The sequence below is a fragment of the Colobus angolensis genome, unplaced genomic scaffold (assembly GCF_000951035.1).
Source record: "Colobus angolensis palliatus isolate OR3802 unplaced genomic scaffold, Cang.pa_1.0 Scaffold518, whole genome shotgun sequence".
Taxonomy (NCBI): Eukaryota; Metazoa; Chordata; class Mammalia; order Primates; family Cercopithecidae; genus Colobus; species Colobus angolensis.
This window is the reverse complement of record NW_012118688.1, coordinates 1,984,142-2,006,044: the sequence shown is the minus strand read 5'-3', so window position 1 is coordinate 2,006,044 and position 21,903 is coordinate 1,984,142. Positions and strand designations below refer to the sequence as shown.

Here is a 21,903-nt window from a genome sequence, read left to right as displayed (position 1 = left end):
TTAAAATCATATAAAACCTAAAATTCATCTTGGTAAGCAATATTTAATATTATTATATTAAATTGTACTGCATAACCTAAAATAGGTTTCACTGGGATAACACACTACCTCTAAGTCTCCAGGGCTTACCATGCAAGCTTATTTATCAATTAGAGTATATATACTGCACTGGTTAGAGAACAGTCTGCTCCTCAAAGTCACTCAGGACTGCCTACTGTGAAAGATACTACCATCTTACAGTTGTACCATAACAAACATCTCTGTTCTTTGGCTGAGAGGTCAGGGGAAAAGGAATGGCTGGAAGTTTGCTCAAGGACTTTTCAGTTTTCAGCTCAAAATCAATATGCACATTACATTTAACTGGCAAGACCCAGCTATGTGACTCTACCTAATTGAAAGGGGGCTGAGATATAAGGAAATATATGCAATATTAGATGGGCTTTACTGTCTGCCACATTTCTACGACTTAGAGGTGCTCTGTCTCACAGCAATCAAAATAATTTGCAACTTGGCTAGCAGATAGAAATAATTTTTTCATAGTTAATAACCAATGGAACCAGAAACGGGCATGTATAATTAACACTTCTCATAACACCCTGTTATAATATTTATCTTAAGTTAATAGCTAATTTTACTTCCTATGCTAGGTGAGCTATCTAGTCTCATTCTTTCCTTTCGGGCAACACCACTTTTTCTCTGAAGGTCACCATTTTCTTAGCTTCCATAAAGTGCGAAAACAGTTATAAAAATTTGGCAACCCGAAAGTAGAATGCAGTATAAGAACATAATACAAATTTCATGGTTAATGCCAAAATATTTAAATAGTCAACGAACAACAAATGATTTTAAAAACGTCTGATGCTTAATTCTGTGGAAGGAAGTTCTCTGAAACCAAGAAAACAAATCAAGCATATCAATCAATGGACCAGACACATATTATGACATTAAATGGCTATAATTTTAATTCTTTTGCAGTGAACACTTCAAATGTGAAAGGTGGCACGTTGTTTTCAAATACAATGAAATTTATATGCCAAGATATGCACGAACATTTTTACGCAAGAGCATTATATACAAGAACATTAACTACCCTAAATCCTTTATCAAACAAGAGTTTATGTGTGTGTTATAAAGTATACATTATGTAATGTTATATATTATACCTTACATTAATTGAATATTATATAGCATATATTCCATGTCTATGTTGCTATATATAATACAGTATATATAATGTTTGTTACATTTAATAGTACATATTAAAACATGCTGATAATGGATAACATTTGAAATTTGTATTACATCCAACAAGTCCAAGAGCATCAGCTGGTCTGAGGAAAAAATAGTTACTCTCAAAGGCTCTCAGAATGTTATTTTTGTTCCATCCTAGTCAAGTATAAACCTAATTTTAGAATACATTTTTTTCTTGGCAAAAAGGACTTTAGGCACATTTTATTATCTGTTGTTAATCGATTAGTTTTATCCTGAGAGAGGTATTTGGGTTGTGGCAATCTCAATAGAACAAATCAGCATGGAAAATTATTTGTTGTTTTAATAACAGGCATAAAGAGAGCTTATTTGTTTTTCTTGGATGAAGAGAATGAAACAAAAATATTTAGAATATGTAATTTAAATAGAATTCTATTAGTTTAGATTTATTTTATTTAAATGAGAATTAAACTGTTCAGAAAATTTTGAGAATTGCAGAATATCTATTGTTTTCATCAAAGATAAAAAACTTCTAGCTCTTTAATGCTACACAATCATTGCAACGCACAAGTTCAAGTATAAAATTTCTGTCAAAAGCTTTATGTTATACATTTCTGTTTCCAAAAAGATGTTCATTTACTAATGATTGCTGAGTCTGAAAGTTAAAGCCAAAGACATTCTTAAGTGTACATTTTCCAACTCATGAAATGTTTATGAGCAAGGACCTTAAGGACTACACAATATCAGCCCCCTCTCCCTTACAAATCCAAAAGGAAACCCATTATAATAGTGGAATTTGTGGAAATTATAGTTTTAATTTTGATGATGTATTTATAAATCAATATCTGTTTCATTTTTAAATATCCAAAATAATTTTATTAAGTTGTATCAGAAACATAAGTAGGGGTGATATATATTATAAATAAGAGATTTAAAAACTTCTGGGTTAAGATATTTATTTGACAGTATTTGGGTCCCTGTCAGATGTAAACTAGCAGAGGTAGAAACCATTTTGATCTTCAGAAATTTGGAAATTTTACTGGACACATTGTGCCGTCATATCATAATGGGACATGTTTTCTTAAACTTATTTCCAATTCTGGACTGTAGCAAATGCTGTCCATGCCTTGACATGTCCCCTTTAAGTATACCTTAAAGGGCATGGATTTATCGATACCTGTGACTTCCTCCTTAGAAAGTTCTCTCTAAACAAAGAATGGTACTCAGTTCTCACATAGATAATCCAGAAGGGGTAGTAAAAGCCTGCAGGAGCAGTACCAAACCAAAAATTGATCAAAATTGGTAAATAACAAACGAATAAAAAAACCCGTTTTCTTGCCCTTTGGTTAGAAGAACTCTGAGGTGAATTTGACACCAACTTCCAGAGGCCCCCAGTGGGACTGAGCCCCAATTGCCTGCAATGATGACTTGTTAATTAAAACCCCCGGAATTGGTTTCTTCTCTTTGCAGTCTCCCACTCCCCTACCTATGCTTTGAGATCACCTCTGAAACTACTTGCTCTCAAGACCAGATCTCAGGGTCTGCTGTTGGAATTACCCAGCTTAACACATGCCCCAAATTCTAGGATACAGAGGTTCCTGTCCTGGTCTCATGCTTTCTAGGGCCTTACTCTGATCCTCCTCCGGCATTGCCTCTCTGCACATGCAAAAAATACATAGGCCTAATGGGGCAGATCTATATGGATCCCAGCCCTAGCCATGGTTCAAGTTCATGAGACATTATAATTCACAATCCATAGTTCCTTGATCCTGTTTACAGTGCTTTCACGAGACTCTTCCCTAGGTCAGTCCTCCTGGTAGAGGACTCCTAGACCTGTGCAATAACTAAGAGGTCATTATTAGGAGGGTATGGACCAAGAGTAAGTGTGTGGGCTGACATATTCACATGTTTAAACATAAGAACCATTAGAGTGCATGTTAGAGTTGAAAGACAGAAAAGAATGGTGTGGGCACCTGAATAGCACCCAGCTACCCTGTGCTGTCATTTTCTAGTGCAAAACTCTGAGGAGTCCAAAAATTCTAAATTCAAACTTGGTCTTCAAGGTTCTTATAAAGTTAGATTTGTTAAAATGCATTTTACATAGAATAATAGAATGTATTCTGTTTTGAAATGTGTTAGTTTGATTTATAAGTTTTTTAAAATTTAGACATATGTTATGTGGGTTTCCATTTGAACTCTTGACTTGGGCATAACAAATGTTAGGGACTATCTGGATCTGTCCCTTCCATCCCTACTCAACTCAGATGTAGTTAACCTGTATCTTTTCTTTACACGTGTGGCAACTGTCAGGATTCTATATTTAAAGATAACTGAATATATGTAAATTTACTGAAAAATTACAATTACTGAAGAAAATAAAGAAACATAAAGAAAGAATTTCTTGAAGTAAAGACTACATCACTTCATTTAACTTTGGTTATTGTAAGAAATCAGTGCTATCTACAGTTTTTCAAATAACCCATAAAAATATACTATGTTCGGATCCTAGAATAGGTCATAGTTGGAACAAAAAATCAATACCATTGTTTTGTTCAGCTACAACTGCATAACAAACTACCCCAAAACTTAGTGATTTAAAGCAACAACCATTCATTTGCTCATAATTCTGTGGCCTGAGCTCATTTGGGACAGCTTATCATCTCCACATGGTACTACCTGGATATTTTGACCTGAATATATCCTGGGTATTGACTGTGGCCTTTGGATCTCATCTGGGAATTCTGTCCTTGAGCACTCTAATCCTATATGAGATGAGCCCAATTGTTTTTCATAGAGTACATAAGAATTACCAGCAGCAAAAAAGAGACTAATGTATAAGAAGCTATCAAATGTCTGCCTCTTTCCCATTCCTAAATGATCCTTTGTCCAAAGCAAGTCACGTGGCCACAACCAGGTCAATGAGGAAAGGGAGACTATACAAAACCTGTGTATAGGCAGATATGATCAACTTGGGCTTTTACTGTAATAATCTACAATGCACTAACTGCAGAGAAAGATACATGTATAAAACTTGTGACCTGAAAAAGATACAATCAACTGAGAGCTAAAAACCCTCTTTTTTCAGTTTTGGTTCCAATTCTACATTGTGAGACCTTAAGCAAACAACTTAAGGTTTTTTACAAACTCAACTTCTTTTTTTATTTTCCTTTCATTTTTCAACCACAAGTTTATTTTCTAAATTTACTCCATATATTTTTAATACCAGAAAAGGGTTTATTTCCCCCCATGGATACAAGGTAGTCCCTCCCAGATATTTTTGGCATGTGATTTTAAAACTGAAAGCCATCTAAAAATAGTTGTGAAAGCTAAGATATAAGCATTATTTTAATATCCTCCAACTATTTAAGAACATCGATTTTTTAAACAACTTTTAACTTTATAATTTTTTAAATTTTAGCTTTTATTTTAGATACAGGGAGTTACATGTGTTGAATTTTTACATGGGTATATTGGACTCAGGTAGTGGGTATAGTACCTAGTAAGTAGTTAATCAACCAGCACACTCCTCCAAACTTCTTAATCTCTTTCAATGAGAGGGATTTGATTAATAGCTTCCAAAAAATTTTATTTTCTGGCTTAGATGTACTGTGTATGAACAATATTTAAAATGGAATTAACGTATAAAACAAAGGAAACTGGAGATCTGGTTGAAGTAGAATGAGGAGCTGGAAGTCCCCATTTACTACCATGGCCTCACTATAGATAAGCCAAAGCACTTCAGAAGAATTTTGGGGCTTCATAGAATATAATTTGATTAACTAATGTATTAGACTTGTTTGTGCCTTAATAGGTCACAATTGTATAAAAACACATCAAACATATGGAAGAGATTAAGTAATACAGTAAGTTGAACACTGTCTTCTATAGTTGTTTTTGGTATATTATTAACAAACAGTAGTCAGAGCTTTTAATTCAGAAAATGAATAATCAAGAATGAATAATTATATTTACTACATGTATATACATAATTGTATAATATTTATTATAAGAAAACATGAATAATTATATTTTAGAGAATTTTTTGGCCTATTTGTTAATCACACTGCCACCTACTACTAAAAACTCTTAATGTAGGCTTTTTTTCTATTGTATAAGTCAAAAGACTAACTTACCTGCTCTCTTAGGTCATTCTCGCATTGCTATAAAGAAATACCTGAGACTAGGAAATTTATTTAAGTAAAAAAACAGTTTAATTTGCTTACGGTTCTGCAAGCTACAAAGGAAGCATGGAAGTATCTGCTTGGTTTCTGGGGAGGACTCAGGAAACTTACAATCATGGCAGAAGACAAAGCAGGAGTAGGTATCTTACATGGCAGGAACACGAGTAAGAGAAGAGAGTGGGAGGAGGTACTATACACTTTTAAACAACTAGACCTCGCTAGAACTCACTCACTATCCTGAGTACAGCATCAAGAGTATGGTGCTAAACCATTCATGTGAAACCACCCCTAAGATCTAATCACCTCCTACTAGTTCCCACTTCCAATATGGTGATTACAATTTAAAATGAGATTTGAGCAGGGACACAGATCCAAACCATATCACAAGTACAGTGAATTTTTTCCCATTTTAGTTATTTTATTATATTTTTGTAGGCACATGAGTATCTGAATCACAAATACTCTGGAAAAGTAAGTGATTGATTGTGCGCTAACAACTGCTCATTACTGTCTCCTCTTTAATAAAAATATGAAATGTAGCCATAGACATTAAAAAGAGAATTCAGCAGTTAAAAAATTGACAGTCTTTATTTTGTAAAAAATTTGTATTAGTAGAAATTTTGTTTAATATGGTCCACTCAGAAAAAAAAAATTCTAAAATGGACTAGCTGCTTAAATTGTTATACTTATTATAATATTCAATAAAATAATAATTTAAAATAATAAAAACCTATACTTACTATTGACAAATTCAATTTTTAAAATATTGGTTAAAATTGATTTTATTATTTAAAAAGAGGTTGAACTACTTTTCCTTTTCTATCACCAGGGAGATTTAAAATAATATAATACTTAGGGGGTAAAAGACAAAGAGTGATAGGAAGAGAGAGGGGAAAGGAAAAGGAAAGAAAGCAAGAAAAGAAGAAAAAAGGAGGATAAATCTAAAGGAGAGGGGAAGTAGGAATTGAGGAAGGAAAATGAAAAGTATTTGGAATGCTAAAAGAATGTCATATGACCCTTTTTACCTGACCAACCTCAAATGCCTGAGAGCACTGGACTTGCCTTCCCATGAAGTTTATAAGTATCTGCCACAAGGGCAGACTGGTATGCAGTTCCCTGAATGATTTTACTGAAAAGTTGTAAGTGCACATTCTCCCAGGAACCCTAAAGCACAGGGAAAGAAGGTCATAGACAGATACCAGAGTGCTGTAGTATGTAAATGGCAAGGATGGCCAATCATTACCAGCAAAGCCAAGCTAGCCTTAAGAGCTATAGGAACACTTATTAATTTTGTTGTTTAAGTCTAGTAGGGCTTTATTAACCTTCTGTCTGCTTGATCTGCCAATTACTGAGAGAGGTCTAATAAGATCTTCCACTGTAATTTAGAATTTGTTCATTTCTCTTTTTATATTAATTAATTTTGGCTTTATACATTTTGAGAATATGTGTTTAGGTATAAATAATTTTAAAGTTTCTTCTCTAAGTTGGACGTTTCTCTTTTTAAATTAAGTAATACATTTATTTACCACAAAGTCTACTTGTTTTAATATTAATATATCTATGCCAGCTATTTTATGATTAGTAAACGCCTGGTATAGGTTTTTTGATATTTTACCAGGAAATTTTATAAACAGTATAAAGCTACATTTAAATATCACCTTTTATAGTTTAGTCTGTTCATATTTATTATAATTAATGATATATTTGTGTTTATTTTAACATTTCATTTTGTGCCACACTTTATCCCATTTTATTTTGTTCTTTTCTATTCTTGAATTCTATTGAATTTATCAAGTTTTGTTTATTTTCCTTTATGCCTCTACTGGTTTAGAAATTACACATTCTATACCTATACTTTTCATTGCCCCAAATATTCAACATCTATATTTCACATAAAAATATCTTACAGTAATTCAACCCTGGTCTCTAAAATGTAAGAACTTTACATGCCTATAATGGCAAATCCTTCCTTATAAAGTTGTTGTCTAGTAATTGAGCTCACTTTGTTTTGGTAACACCTGAATTATTTATTCTTATTATTATTTCTACAGTCAAATCCTCATGGGAGTTACCCACATTTACTGATTATTTTAGTAACCATTATTCTTGGATCCCAATTCTCTCTTCTGAATTCAATTTCCTTCACCAATAAGAGGGCTTATGCTTGTTCTTTCACCAAAATCTCTGAGTTTTAAATGGTCTCAAGTTCATTGTTGAATTACAAATGTTTTTATTTCATCTTTACTCATGAGTGATAGTTCACAAGGATATAAAATTCTAGACTGGCAGTTAATTTTCATCAGCACTATAATGCTATTGTCTTTTGGTTTCTAATGTTACTGTTGGCAATTCTGCCTTCAGTATAACTTTTGTTCCTTTAAAAATAATCTGCCTTTTTTCTGTCATTGCTTTTTGGAATTTATCTTATCTTTGCTATTCTATGGTTTCACTATGACCTATCTATCTATGCATAAATTTAGGTATTCTTCTATTGTCTTCTGGTATTGTAGACATTTTGTTTCTGCTTTTCCTTATTCTCATTTGCTCCTAGTAAGATAAGAAATGTATCTGATTTAGGTGGTCACTTGTAGAGGACCTCATTCCATATTTACTTTACAGCAATCTCTTAGTTCTAACTATGGAGGTAACTCAATATGCAGCCCTTGGGCCCATTTCCTGTATCAAACAAGCATCTACCTATTAAATGTAAGTGGGGTACTTGTTTGGTTGGTTTTTCATGCCCTGGCAGTTTTGTAATGATCTAAAGAAAAATTTACATCTTAAAAAAATATATATAACATACACATATGTAGGTATACATATAAAAAACAGCATATATATATATATATATATATATATATATATATATATATATATATATATCTTCCTGTTAACAGGTTGAGTATTCCTTATCTGAAATGCCTGGGGCCAGAAGTATTTTAGATTTCAGAATTTTTCAGATTTTGGAATACACGCATATGCATAATGAGATAACTTAGGGATAGGACCCAGGTCTAAACAGGAAATTCATTTATGCTTCATATACACATTATACACATAGCCTGAAGGTAATTTTACATACTATTTTAAGAAATTTTGTTCATGAAACAAGTTTTGACTGCCTTTTGACTGTGACTTAATATGAGATCAAATGTGAAATTTTCCACCTGTGGCACCATGTTGGTGATCAAAATGTTTCTGATTTTGAGCATTTGGAGTTTTGGAGCATTCAAATTTTGGATTTCCATGTTGGTTACTCTCAACCTATAATCAATAATGTGAACCCTGAACATCTGAGGCAGGTCTCAGTTAATTCAGAAAGTTTATTTTGCCAAGGTTGAGGATGCACGCCTGTGATGTGACAGGGTCTCAAGAGGTCCTGACAACATGTGCTCAAGGTGGTAGGGGCACAACTTGGTTTTATACATTTTAGGGAGACATGAGACATCAATCAATATGTGTAAGATGTGCATTGGTTCAGTCTGAAAAGGTGGGTGAAGGTGGGACAACTCGAGGCGGGGAGGGGGCGTCTAGGTCATAGGTAGATAAGAGACAAATGGTTGTATTTTTCTGAGTTTCTGATTAGCCTCTCCAAAGGAGGCAATTAGATATGCATTTATCTCAGTGAGCCGAGGAGTTACTTTGAATAGAATGAGAGGCAGGTTTGCCTTAAGCAGTTCCCAGCTTGACTTTTCCCTTTAGCGTAGTGATTTTGGGACCTCACGATTTAGTTTCCTTTCACAATAAACTCTTGTCCCACCAATAATATTACAACCAGAAATATAATCCCAACCTCTTAGGCAACTGAACGGACCCCCTCTGGGCCAAGGGAAACCTGAAACACTGAATTACCAGCCATAATGGAAAGGGAGGTTGGACACGCTTTGCTATATCCTTTCCCTTTTGGAGTTTAGACACAACTGACCATCATTAAGATTAAAATAGGTATCATAAGACTGATGAAACAGACTCTTTGTGTCAATAAGATAACAAATTCCAAACTGACTCTGGTATAGTATCACATGGCAAATAACAAACCCTGAATGAAATAAAATCATTTTACCCCCAAATACATGTCTTTGACATATTTTGAAATGGCCCTGCAAAGCTGTCTTTTGTGGGAGCAATTTTGTATCTGTAGAGAATCTTCATTAATGCATCTAGGCCTTTCCTGATCTAGGAGAGATTAAGCATCTGATACCTTCTAAGGCCTGAAAAAAAGACATTTAGCATCTATTCTCTCTGATGCTTGCTATCTGGAGGCCTCATCTACATAACAAGAACCTTGGCTTCCACAACTCCATTTATCTTAACTCAAGCATTTCTTTCCAGGACTGCAAGTCTTTAGCTTAACTCTTTAACCCAATTGCCAATGAAGATACCTTTGAATCCTTCTATAACCGTAATAAGCCCTCCCTATCCTCACATTGAGATGTTTGGCTTTTCTAGGCCAAACCAATGTATACATTACGTGTACTGCCTTATGTCTTTCCCTGCAACTTGTCTCCCTAAAATGTATAAAACCAAACTGTAACTCGACTATCTCAGGCACTTTCTCAAGACCTCCTGAGATTGTTCTCCAGTCTATGATCACTTATACTGGCTCAGAATAAACCTCTTCAAATATTTCACAGAGTTTGGCTTTTTCATCAACAAAATGCACCACAACTCACTTAGACTCTTCCCATCTCTGCCACCAGTACTACCAGATCTTCATGTGAGATTCTATACATTACTGACAGGGTGATGTCCCTCCACATAATCCCCTACAGTTGTGGTAATTTTTGGGAATTCCTCATAGGATACACGTAAATGACTGGCTGCTGTTGAATTTTTGGATTTCCGTAGGCCTTCATGGGTCATTTAATGAAAAATTAGAAGGGGACCTATCAAGGATTTCTAGCTTGATAGCATTTTAAACAGCAAGTTTTCTATAATTGTCTAAGAAGACAAAATTACCCAAAGAAAACAACTGACGTAAGATTTTACTTTCTAATTAACCCCTCCATACGGAAAGAAGCAAGGGATTGCTGACAGCAAATTAACTTTGTATTCTGAATTTTTATTTCTGAATACCATAAACATTCTCTAATTGTCCTGTATTAAATATAAAATCTGTTTTGAACAGAGTTTATTTTTAAGTTCTTGCAGACTGATTTACTAAGTGTGCAAATTAGTATGAATGAGCTGCTAGCAAGCCAATAATCAGCATGTTCTCTAGGACTTAAAATAATGGAAAAGACTACTGAAATTTCTGATTAAATGCCTCCCTAAATATATAATTGTAGAGCATATGTTTACCACTGAAGACCTAACAGAAAGAACAAGCAACTTTTTTAAAGTTCACTTTTTTTTTTTACTTGCCAGCTCTATGTCTATAAATATAAAGCAATGAAAGGCAAAGTGAGTCATTTATCAAACTGAAAATATATTAAAACTATAAGGACAAAGAATATATGCAGTCTTGGATATTACAATTATGTTGAATTCGTTATGTTACATTATTTGACTTAAAGTGTATTTTTTAAAAATAACAGAGAACACAATCAAGTGTCATTGTAGTTTGGTGCATGCAGAGTAGGAGGAAAGAATTTGGACTGGGCAGAAAACCAAAATGTTAGTAGGACATATATTTGTAACTAAACAAAGTACACAGGACATATATTTGCAATTAAACAAAGTACAGACTCTGACTATGAGAAGATAGGTATGGGAGGGCAGCAGGAGAAAGGCATATCTATCAAGTAACAGTTATCAGAGGGTTTATCTAAAGTAAGAAGCAAGCTTAAAATAAGGCAAGTTGCACAGAGAAAAGAAGAAATGGGTAAGGCTGGTATAAAAGAAGCCAATTCCACAGTTAAAGACCCAGGATCCCAAGTTGAGGGAAAGATTCCTGTGTAAGGGGTCTAGGGCTATCCAGAACAATGATGGATGGCAGGAAGAGGGTACCAGTGCCCAGGGAGGGAGCTGGCAGAAACAAAGTAGGCTTTTAAGAAATAAAGTAGAAACCTATGCCTGAGTGCTGGGACAGACATGACAGAAATATATGTATCGCAAAGACTGATCATGCTGAAACCACCTTTGCAAAAATTATAAATGAGAAAATAATGATAGTGAAAGAAATCTTATCTAACGGAGCCCATCTTGCTTCTAACCTCCAAGCCATCATTGTTCACTCCTGGGCATGAGCCAAAATAACTTTGGGAGGAACTTAGTTTATAGTTTAACTTTGAAACAAAGATGGTAACAGCTCTTTCCCCAAACAAATCCCCTTCCCACCTGGGGACGAGACTGCCTTTACAGAACTAACACATTAGACAAAACATTAGAAATTATGGTTTAGGAGTCATGCAACCTGAGGCTGCAAGAGTCTGAACCTCCCCAAATTGCTCCCGGGGATAACATCACTATTGTAAAGTCCAAGATCAGTGCTTGAGATATTTTGTAGACCCTGTACCCTGGATGGATCAGTTGCCACAAGCCAGATGATAAACTGGCTCATCTGGTCTTGTGGCCCCCACCCAGGAACCGACTTAGTGCAAGAGGATGGCTCTGACCCCCTGTGATTTCATCTCCGACCTGACCAATAAGCAATCCCTACTTCTCCAGCCCCTACCTGACAGATTATCCTTAAAAACTCTGATCCTTGAATTCTTGGGGAGACTGATTTGAGTAATAATAAAACTTGAGTCTCCCATACAGCCAGCTCTGCATAAATTAAACTCAATCTCTATTACAATTCCCCGGTTTTGATAAATTGGCTCTGTCTAGGCAGCAGGCAAGGAGAACCCATTGGGTGGTTACAATGTAAATGAGGAGGCAGGGCTAACAGATCCAGCATCACACTGGTACTCACTAGACTGTAAGTATGACATGGGAGACTGGTGGTCAGCACAGATGGGCCTCTGGATCCCACTCCTGAGAGAGAAACTGGCTCAGGACCTGGGATGGAACATATCAACAGGGATGGTAGGGGGAAGGGAAAGAAATCAGAAATTTTCTACATTTAATGCTACTGACAATGTAACTAGTAGAATTCTTGAAAATAACAATTGCTTCTCACAAGAGGGCATTAGCTGCGGGGGTCTGCCCGCAGACCCTGACCCAGATGATGGCTGAATAAAACGCACACTGACACACAGATATTCTGTTTGCCAGTCCTGCTGAGCGTCCGACCGCCTGCACACCAAGAGAGGTTTGCCACTGCGGCCGGCCCTGAGCGGCTCGCCCTCCAGCCATTTATTTTGTATACAATTAACAATAGAAGCTCTGAGTCAACACACTTGTGGATAATTAACATGGTTAAGAGAGTAGTCCTCAGAATGATTAAAGCTCAGGTACCGTGGTCTAAAGTTAAATATCATTAGGGGGCAATATCTCTAGTTGACCTCCCCCGGAGAGGAGAGGGCCATCTGGTTCAAAGGTTAGTTATTGGAGGTTGGGTAAACAGACTCAACTGGGGAAGCCTCTGTTGTCCCTAGTATTTACCCTATGACCTAATGCTCTAAGGTAAGAACCGGCTGCCTTCAGCCTTTTCAATTGTTACAAGCTATGTAACCTTTCGGCCTTCCAAAAGGTTTGTGACTACTCCCTATAACTTTCCCTAATATTTCCCTTTAATATTTCCGCCACCATTCTGATTGAATCCCACCAGACAACATTTCTGTGTGTGATACATTCTATGTGCTTCCTCCAGTTGTTTTATGTGCTTCCTCCAGTTCCTTTGCTGCTACCACCTCCATCAACCTCAGCCACTTGTCTTTTTTCCAGGTTCATCTGCTTGGGGGTGACCTATATTGGGGGTGACCTATATCTTGCATCAGAAGCAATAGAGCCAACCCCTTGACTGCTGCTTTACAACCAAGCAGACCTGCCCCCATGCTCAGTTTCAGGCTCCTTTTGCCTTGGCAGAGCGTGGTATTTGACACCTTAGCTAGAGAATGCTGCCTTAAATGCTAGGGCCATGGTGTAAAGTTTAGGAAACAGGAACAGGAGACAAGGAGGTAAACAGGCAGATAAAATTCCTCTTCTTTTCTCTCTCACATTGATTGCTCAAGGGTACTTTGCAGGGACACCTGCTGAGCAATCTGATGCATATACAGTCATGCACTATCTGGTCAACCACTGGGTGCCTATATGATGGTGGTCCCGTAAGATTATAATGGAGACGAAGAATTGCTATTGCCTAGTGACGCCGTAATGTCCTGCTGCAATGCATATTATATGGTGATGCTGGTGTAAACAAACCTACTGAGCTGCCAGTGGTATAAAAGCTTAGCACATACAATTATGTACAGTTCATAAAACTTTATGGTAATGAATTACCAGAATTTATTTGCCGTGGCAAATAATGACCAGACTGTGTTGCTGATTTATGTATTTATTATACTATACTTTTTCTTGTTATTTTAGGGTGTACTTCTACTTATTTGAAAAAAAAAATTAACTGTAAAATAGTCTCAGGCAGTTACTTCAGGAGGTATTCCAGAATAAAATATTGTTATTATAGTTATTATAGGAGATGAGGGCTCCATGCATGCTATTGTTCCTAAAGTCCTTCCAGTGTGGGACAAGATGTGGAGGTAGAAGATAGTGATATTGATGATCCTGACTCTGTGTAGGCCTAGGGTAATGTGTGTGCTTGTGTCTTAGTTTTTAATAAAGAAGTTTAAGAAGTAAAATAAATAAATAAAGTTTAAAATAAAAAAGTTTATAGAATAAGGATATAAAGAAAGAAAACATTTTTGTACAGCTATATATGTTTTAGCTAAGTTTTATTACAAGAGTCAACAAGTTTAAAAATATTAAGAAGTTTATAAGGCAAAAAAGTTATAGTAAGCCAAGATTAATTTATTATTATATAAAATTTTTAAAAATAAATTTAGTGCAGCCTAAGTATACAGTGTTTATAAAGTCTACAGGAATGGACAGTAATCTTCTAGGACTTCGCATTCACCCACCACTCATTCACTGACTCACCTAGAGCAAGTTCCAGTCCTATAAGTTCCATACATGGTAAGTGCCCTGTACAGGTATATCTTTTTTTAAATATTTTATACCCCATTTGTACTGTACCTTTTCTAGGTTTAGATATGTTTAGCTACACAAATACTTAGCATAGTGTTATAATTGCTTACAGTATTTGGTACATTAACTTGTTGTGCAGGTTTGTAGCCTCAGAGCAATAGGTTGTACCATACAGCCTAGATGATTAGTAGGCTATACCATCTAAGTTTGTGTAAGTACACTGTGATGTTCATACAAAGACGAAAGCACCTAACAAAGCATTTCTCAGTATGTATCCCCTTTGTTAAGCCATGCATGATTGTATTCACAGAGGTAAGTTACGGATACTGAGGCAACAGCTCATGTATCATACATTGCTTTACCTCCCATCTTTCCCTTCCTTGTTTCTATTTTTATTTTTCCACTCTCAGTGCCCTGAATTTGCATCTCCCAAGTAAAGTATTTGTATTTAATTATTGCTTAAGGTTTTATTTTCTAGGGGACTCAAACAAAGATAATTACTAGAGTAAGAATAAACAGCATTGTGACTTCACATTTTGTGCAGCATAACATAATGGAAACAGAATAGAGGAAGACTTAGCAGGCTTACTCAGTATACTTACTCTAATTACTTAGCAGACTTGAATGCTTACTCAGGAGACTTGATGTGATCTCCTACATAGTCTGTGAAGACACTTAAATTTCCTGGGCCTAACATTCTCCCTTTTACAAATGGAGATGTTGTACCATGGTGGCATTAGGCTGTGCAAGTGGTGGTTCCCCAGTTTATTCTAATACAAGGATTAACTACACAAGTGATCTGGGCAGGGAGAATTTTGATAATATAGGTTCCTAGACTACTTCTAACCTGAGAATAATTCAGTAGGCCTAGAGTTGGGCCTGGAATATGTATTTTGTTGCAGGTACCCAGGTACCCCTGATGTACATCCAGAGTTGGTGACCACTGGCAAACAATAACCAAAAGTGAGCTGGAGTGGCTATACTGCAATTACAAATGGACTTTAAGTCAAAAAATGTTAAAAGAACCAAAGAACATCATTATAAAATGATGAAAGATTCCATTATTTAAGAAGATACAGCAATTAGAAACATATATGACCATAAAATGTAATCCTCAAATATATAAAACACACACTGACAGAATTAAAGAGAGAAATAGGCTTTCAAATAATAATATATAATAATAATAGTTGGAGGTTTCAATACCTCACTTTCGATACAGTGGAATGATCCTGGCTCATTGCACCCTCTGCCTCCCAGGTTCAAGCAATTCTCGTGTTTCAGCCTCCCGAGTAGCCGGGATCACGGGCTTGTGCCACCATGCCCATCTAATTTTTGTGTTTTTAGTAGAGATGGGGTTTTGCCATGTTGGCCAGGCTAGTCTCGAACTCCTGGTCTCAAGCAATCTGCCCACCTTGGCCTCCCAAAGTGCTCGGATTACAAGCATGATGAGCCACTGCTCCTGGCTGTGTATAGTTTTTAAATTGGTGTCCTTGCAGAGGGGATGATCAATGGAGCCTCGTATTCTGCCATCTTGCTCTGCTTATCCCTGATATACTTTCAACATACAAAAATATTGTGTTTCTGTATATTTGCAATGAATAATTTAGCATGAAATTAAGAAAGCAATTGCTTTTAAGATATTATCAAAAAGAATAAAATAGGAATATATTTTAAAAAGTGTAAAACTTATACTCTGAGAAATATAAAACCCATTGAAAAGATAAAGAATTTCTAAAGAAATAAAAAAAAATCATTCCAAATTTCTGATTCAAGACAATATTGTTAAGATAACAATCTTCCCCAAATTGATCTACAGAATCAATGCAATACTTATCAGAAGGCCAGAGATCAACAAGCAGATTCTAAAATCCATAAGCAGTTGGGAAGGGTCTGGAATAAGCAAAATAATCTTGATAAAAAGAAAAATATTGCAGGACGCACACTTTCTGATTTCAAAACTTACTACAAAGCAATAGTAATTAGACCAGTTTGGGACTGGCATGAGGACAGACATGAAGACCAATGGGATAAAACAAAGAATACAGAAATAAACTGTGTATCTATCATCAATTGATTTTTTTATTTCAAAAATTGCACTAACGAGAACCTGATTTAAATTTCCATGCCAATTTACAACCCCCATATTCTACTAGGCAAGGTTAGTGGCTATTGAAAATACCACCAGAACAGGACTTTCTAAAGACACATTCAGTAGTGTGTTAACTATACACACACACAAAAAGACACTGTACAGTTTAAAAACAAATGTTACACAGCCTTACATTTCAATTTTTTTTCTTTAAAAGGAGGGAGTTGTGTACAAGGTGATTAAATGCTTTATAAACAAGAAAAAAAAAAACAAACTACAGTAGAACCAACTTATTAATCATCATCATCATCTTCTTCTTCTTCTTCTTCCTCCCCCGATCCTCATCTTCTTCATCTTCCTCCTCTTCCTTCTTTTTCTTACTTTTTTCAGCCTTTACAACTCCCTTCATCTTCCTCCTCTTCCTTCTTTTTCTTACTTTTTTCAGCCTTTACAACTCCCTTTTTTGCTGCATCAGGCTTTCCTTTAGGTTAATATGCAGCAATATCCTTTTTGTATTTTTTCTTCAGCTTCGCAGCCTTCTTTTCATAAGGCTGCTTGTCTTCTGCAGCGGTGTTATTCCACATCCCTCCCAGTTTCTTTGCAATATCACTAGTGGACTGGATGGATGTTCTCCTTTGATTTTTGGGCGATACTCAGAACAGAACAGAAAAAAGGCTGAAGGAGGCATCTTAGGTGCATTGAGATCCTTGAAATTCTTTTTTGTCTCCCCCTTAATAGGGACATATTTTCATCTCTCTTTCATAACAGGCCTTGTCTGCCTTTGCCATGTCTTCAAATTTTCCTTTCTCTTTAACAGACATGGTCTTCCACCTCTCTGAGCAGTTCTTAGAAAACTCTGAGAAACTGACTGAAGCATCTAGTTGTTTCTTCTTGCACTCCTCCTGATAAGTTTGCACAAAAAATGCATATGATGACATTTTGCCTCTTGGCTTCCTAGGGTCTCCTTTGCCCATCTTTAGTTACTTTTCTTCAGTGAGGCACAGAATCGCCCAGTGCCTGTCTCCTCTCACTTGCCCTGGCACTGTCTCTGTGGAGATCAATGTACTGCAATGGCTGTGAGAGGGTCAACTGATTTTCAACAAAGGTGCCAAGATCATTCAATGTGGAAAGAGTAGTGTTTTCAACAAATGCTGCTAAGACAACTTGGTAGCCACATGCAAAGGAATGAAGTTCTCACAAGATATACAGATATTAACATAAAATGGATAAAAGACCTAAATGTGAGAGAGCCATAAAAGTCTTAGAAGAAACCTAAGGATAAATCTTCATGACCTCACATTTGGCAATGGTTTCTTAGATATGATCAAAAGCAAGAGCAACAAGAACAACAAAAACAGTTAAACTGGACTTCATTGAAATAAAAAAAAAAAATCCTGTGCTTCAAAGGATGCTATCAAAAGAGTAAAAAGACAGCTCACAGAATAGGAGAAGGATACTTGCAAATCATATATCTATCTGATAAGATATTGCATCTGAAATATAGAAAGAACACTTGCAACTCAATGATAAAAAGACAACTCAATTTTTAAAGTGGGTAAAAAATCTGAATAGACATATAAATAAGGTATACAAATGGCAAATAAGTACATGGAAAGGTGCTCAACATCATTATTCATCAGGAAAATGGCAATGAAAACCTCAGTAAGACACCACTTCCACTCACTAGGATGGCTAGAATCAAGAAGTCAGACAGTAACAAGTCTACGATGTGGAATAATTAGAATCCTCATACACTGTTGGTGGGAACGTAAGATGGTGTAGCCACTTTGGAAAAAATTTTGGCAGTTCTTCAAATGGTTAAACATAGAATTACCCATATGATCCAACACTTCTACTCGCAGATGTATACCCAAGATAAATAAAAACATATGTCTGCATAAAACCTTGTACACAAATGTTGATAGCAGCATTATTCATGGCAGCTAAAAGGTAGAAACAACCCAAATGTCCATTAACTGATGAAAGGATAAACAAAGTAGGGCATAGTCACAAAATGGAATATTATTTGATCATTACAAGAAATGGCATACTGCTAAGTGAAGAAGCCAGTCAGAAAATATAACATACGATTCATTTTACAGGAGATCTCCAAAACAGGCACTTCTATAGAGATAGACATTAGATTAGTGACTGCTTAAGGATGATGGGATGGTAGATGATGGAGGGGCCTGATATCTAAAGAGTACTGGGTTTCTTTCTGAGACCATAAAAGTGTTCTAAAATTGATTGTGTTAATGACTACAGATATTTATAAATATACTGAAAACTATTGAATTGTACATTTTAAATCTGTCAATTGTATGGTATGTGAATGATATCTCAACAAAGCTTAAAATCAAAATACATAGAGGAATAGAGATATGAGTGTGAGCACAGGTGAAGATCCTTTTATTTTTTACTTGATGTAAATTCAAATGACAAGTATTATCCTTTATGGTTATTTTTGCAACTCTTCTAGGAAGATAGACTATAATAAAATTTATTCTACTTATAATTAAATTTAAAGACCAAAAACAGAGTTGTCATTTCATTGCTCTTGCTAATTCGGGTTTTCTAAAAAATTTATTTTTTGATCTTATAAGATTTAAATGTAGTATGTGGATTACTGATTTTCTTCCAGAATCTAATCACATTCTCTCTCTTTTTTTTTTTTTTTTTTGAGATGGAGTCTTGCTCTGTCACCCAGGCTGGAGTGCAATGGCACAATCTCAGCTCACTGCAAGCTCTGCCTCCCGGGTTCATGCCATTCTCCTGCCTCAGCCTCCCGAGTAGCTGGGACTACAGGTGCCCGCCACCACGTCTGGCTAATTTTTTGTATTTTTAGTAGAGAAGGGGTTTAAACGTGTTAGCCAGGATCGTCGTGATCTCCTGACCTCGTGATCTGCCTGCCTCGCCCTCCCGAAGTGCTGGGATTACAGGTGTGAGCCACTGCGCCTGGCCCTATCACATTCTTATATAGACCATAATTGGACAGGATGCTTGACAATTGTGGCAATCCTATCTGAAAGATACATATAAATTGTATTTCTAAATGAGTTAAAGAAATTCAATTTTAAATTTGTTTTGCAAATTTGAAGAGTTTTGCCAAAAACAAACGTGACAAATATAATAGCACAAGCTGAGCCCTTGGTATTTTGAGAAAAATTAACTCAATCTTACTTTTAATATTAGGTAAGTTTTGGCAATGCTAACAATAAAGTATAATAGATTTGTTCCAATTAAAGTCAGCTTACATCATTAAAACTAGCATTTAATTTGATATTCTGTTAAATAAAATTTATTTTTTATCCTGTTTGAAACGTGTTTGTGGTTATTCCATATAACACAGAATGTAGAGTTTATTTTTGAAGTATATTTCATAAGTTTTTTGATTTTGCTTTTTTGTTTGTTTTTATTTTTGGGGGGACAGAGTTTCTAGGAAGAAACTCTTGTTGCCCAGGCTGAAGTGCAATGGTGTGATCTTGGCTCACTTCAACCTCTGCCTCCCAGGTTCTAGCAATTCTCCTGCCTCAGCCTCCCAAGTTGCTGGGATTACAGGCACCCGCCACCACGCCAGGCTAATTTTTGTATTTTTAGTAGAGACTGGGTTTCACCATGTTGGCCACACTGGTCTCAAACTCCTGACCTCAGGTGATCCACCCATCTCGGCCTCCCAAAGTGCTGGGATTACAGGCATGAGCCACCGTGCCTCACCTATATTATAAGTTTTAAGGATTAATTTAGTTTCATTTTTTCAAAAATTTTCAATTTTATTTTGAGGCTGAAGAGTAATTTAGCTATTAATGTATTTAATCTTTGTAAAATGAGAACTGCAGTTGACCTTTGAACAACATGTATTTGAACTGTATGGGTGCACTTACATGCAGATGTTTTTTCAACCAAATGCAGATAGAAAACGCAGTGTCCATGGGCCGTGAACCCGTGTACACCCAGGGCTGAGTTTTCTTATCAGTGAGTTCTCCCAGATCTGTTGTGGGACTTGAGTATGAGTGGATTTGAGTATACACGGGTGGTTCTGGAACAAATCCACTGTGCATACTGAGGTATGACTGTACATATAGTATTAGTTGTTGATAATAAATATTTTCTACATATTTACAATTACAATTACATATTAAAAAGTTGTCACAGATGATTTACTGGTATTTCAGTCACCAATTTAACTGCTAATTATTAGTGAATATTTTAAAATTAGGGAAATCAGAATAAGGTGGGAGAAGGGAGAGAAGGATAACAGTGCTCCTACAATATGCTCTTCTAACATGTCTGTCACATTAGAAGATCAATATTTAGATCAATATTTTGAATTAATCTAATTTCTTCTTCTTCTCCCAAGAGAGAAGGAGCAGAAGAAATTGGAGCAATACAAAATACTAGAGACTGAAGTCATAACACTTAGGAATGAGGGTTTTGAGCTCCATATTAAGTGATCAGCAAAACCAGCCCAGAGCGTTTTGTTTGAGTGCTTCAGTAAATACTGTTCATATAGGACAGTATTTTGTATGTTGGGAAGTGATTTGGATAATCGCTAGTGGAAACATAGCAGGTCTCCTGCTTAGCTATGCTATTTAAGGCCAATAAAGCTCTGCCTGTCCGTAAATTTCAACATCCTGGGAACCACGTGTAGAAGGGATTGTAAGTCAATATCTACACCCAGGTTCAATTCTGAGTTTTGTGAGGCATGAGGTTGTCACAATTTGCGGGAGGGGCCTTCTAAAAGAGCAATAATGTAAAATTAGAAATATAAAAGTAGGAACAGGGACTAGGAAAGGGGGTCAAAAAAGTAAAGAGTCATAAAGTATCATAGTAAATCTGTCCCTAAAATCACTAAATGTTTCAGTAAAGACTGATTGACAACATTAATATGAGAGGAAAGAAAGCCACTTTTTTAATACCTTAAAACTAGCTTCTTTGGATGAGTTTAGAACTTTGGTGATCATAAATATGGCCCTACTTCTAACCGTCTTCTGCAGTTAGGGGAACACTGGGCTATCCCTGGTTCTCCAGATAAATTATTGTCATTTGTTTCTTTCTCCATGACACCAAAAAAAAAAAAAGTTTTGTTTCCATATTGCCATATTTATTGTCAGGAATTTGCTTGCTTATTCTCCTAAAATCAGTTTATACCATAAAAATATATTTTCTAAACATATTTTTTTCTAAGGCACAAATTCTAATAGAATTCCATTTATTGAAGTTACAATGCTTGCATCCCATTCCTTTTCATTATTCAAGTTCACCTCTGAACAGCAGAATGCACAGAGTTTAGGGCATGCCTTTTATTTGATTTGTTACTATCCTGAGTTATAATACCCTACTTTTGAAAGTTTCCTAATATCTTTCTTCTTAAACTTACTTCATTTAAGTGCCTGT

General features: G+C 35.8%; 1 protein-coding gene and 1 pseudogene across 1 annotated transcript in view; both read right to left on the bottom strand.

The window, feature by feature from the left end:
• The window catches only part of CFAP47 (cilia and flagella associated protein 47), a 455,808-nt gene that overhangs the window by 158,123 nt on the left and 275,782 nt on the right, over positions 1 to 21,903 (bottom strand). The gene's annotated exons all lie outside the window — the stretch shown is intronic.
• Positions 16,803 to 17,483, bottom strand: LOC105525077 (annotated as a pseudogene).